This window comes from Hylobates moloch, unplaced genomic scaffold (genome assembly GCF_009828535.3).
Source record: "Hylobates moloch isolate HMO894 unplaced genomic scaffold, HMol_V3 SCAFFOLD_24, whole genome shotgun sequence".
Taxonomy (NCBI): domain Eukaryota; kingdom Metazoa; phylum Chordata; class Mammalia; order Primates; family Hylobatidae; genus Hylobates; species Hylobates moloch.
Genome location: NW_026652299.1, coordinates 30,437,038 through 30,439,280, shown reverse-complemented (window position 1 = coordinate 30,439,280; position 2,243 = coordinate 30,437,038). Strand labels below are relative to the sequence as shown.

The 2,243-nt window shown below is 39.1% G+C and overlaps 1 non-coding gene across 1 annotated transcript; it reads right to left on the bottom strand.

Moving 5' to 3' along the window:
- Positions 1 to 221: 221 nt before the first annotated feature.
- On the bottom strand, positions 222 to 328 carry LOC116463055 (U6 spliceosomal RNA). The gene has a single exon (XR_004246528.1). It is a non-coding gene; the product is annotated as a U6 spliceosomal RNA (small nuclear RNA).
- Positions 329 to 2,243: the final 1,915 nt, after the last annotated feature.

Below are 2,243 nucleotides of genomic sequence, written 5' to 3'. Positions count from 1 at the left end.
AGGTTCCTGGAAGTGGAATTGTAGGTATTCATATTTTAAATGTTGGTAGTTATTGTCAAATTGCCTTTTATACCAGCGGTATTTGAAAGTGCTTATTTCTCCACATCTTAACCAATAATGAATATTAACAATTTATTAGATTTTTGCCAGTTTAATGAGGACAAAAACCTCACTTTAAGTTTGTTTTGCTCTAATTACCAGTGAGAGCAGGCATCTTTCTAAAAAATATGGAATGCTTCATGAATTTGCATGTCATCCTTTCACCGGGGCCATGCTAATTTTCTCTGTATCATTCTAATTTTAATATATGTGCTACCAAAGTGAGCACAACCAATCAACTTTAAAAATGTCTTTATGTCCCACAGCTTACTAGTCATGTGAACTAAAACGCATTACAGTTTATATTTTTCTGACAAAATATTTGATTTAAGTTCCCACTATTTTTAAGCCAATTAATCAAAGCTCTTTCATATCACACACACAACACCTATAAATACATAGTCAGAGGAGGATCTAGTACTTGTATGATTTTTCATTTGCCAGTTTCAAGTTTCTCTTTAAAGCATGCAGTTTCTATGACTTAATAAGCAGGCACAACTGAAAGGCAAAACAAATCCCCCCAAATTAAAGATCCCTTTTATGTATGTCTGTATGTATTTTTGAGATGGAGTCTCACTGCTTTGTTGCCCAGGCTGGTGTGGGTGTGCAGTGGCGCAATCTTGGCTCACTGCAACTTCCACCTCACGGGTTCAAGCGATTCTTATGCCTCAGCCTCCCGAGTAGCTGGGACTACAGGCGCCCACCAACATGCCCAGCTAAATTTTTTTTTGTATTTTTAGTAGAGACAGGGTTTCACCACATTGGCCAGCCTGGTCTTGAACTCATGATCTTGTGATCCACCCGCCTCAGCCTCCCGAAGTCCTGGGATTACAGGTGTGAGCTTCCTCACCCTGCCAGGATCCCATTTTTATGCCAGATCCTGGATTCCCTCCAAAGAAAATCAGCCCATCTCCTGTAGGAATCTTATCTCTCAGTGGGGGGTGGACACATTTCCATACTTTCTAGGAGGCCAAGGGCATGGCTTCTCTGATCCAAACAGGCAAAGGGCAGAGTATCCTCCCACAACTGCTATTAGACATCCCTAAAAATACATTTTCTATCTAGTTATTATACACCAAACTCTTTCATAATTCAAAGTAATTTCTGCTACACCCTCAATAGTCAAAAATGTCAGATGACGTAATGCAAAATAGAAGAGAGCCTTAGATTTTGAGAGAGATTTACCCACTTTTAGTTCCTGGGGTTTCATGAGGAAAACAGAATTTTTTTGTTTTTTCCCAAAACAGGGTTGGTGTTGCCTCCTCTGTTTTCCTCAGGAGTCCCAGGCTGCTAGAAATTCTCTTCGATCATCTAATGTGTGCATCAAGAGTAGCAGACAAAATGGAGAAAAACAATTCAGTCAACTGAGAAGAAAAATTAAAAAAAATTTTTTTCTTCAGAAAAATAAGATTCAAGAACAGAAAAAATAACATGAAGGCCTTTTAAATATATGTATAGTTTGGATATCCATTTTTTAATTAAGCTGACTTATAACCATAGCACTTTTAAAAATAATCTTTTAAATTCTTTTTTTACCTAACTTTAGCCAGGGCAAACAGCCAATATGTCCGGCTTTTGTGGTTTACCAAAGGTAACCTCCCAGGTACTCAGAGAAAGGAAAATTCAAGAAGGGAAGTCAGAAGTTGTTCATGGAAGTGAAGATAATCAATACAGGGCAAAAGTCACGTGGATATCAAACCAGAAAGGACTCATTTCCTAAGTTAGGAATTGAACCCTGAACCCAGGCCATCATTAGGAAAAGACAAAGCCGCTAAGCTACAGCACTGGGCAGTTTCCACTGCTCTTCTCAGAAGAAGTCTAAAGCAGCCAAGTTTGAGCTCGCAAAGGCTCAAGATAATTTTTAGAGCTAACTATGACATGAACCCCCAAATTCCTCTTCCCTGGCTGTCGGAGACCAAGAGAAAGTACTGCCACATTGTTACAAGGTCAAGTTCTCAAGGACATAAAACAAGATGAGAGGAAATCTTCATCCATCTTTTTTTTTTTTTCTTTTTTCAGGGACCTGCAGCAAACTTTGCAACTGACCAGCTTGCCAGGCTGGTTTGAACAGTGGGCTTATTGGGTCCCAAGCCGATGTTCTATCCTAAAACACTCCTCTTTATGACAGAGCAATACAGAGAGAT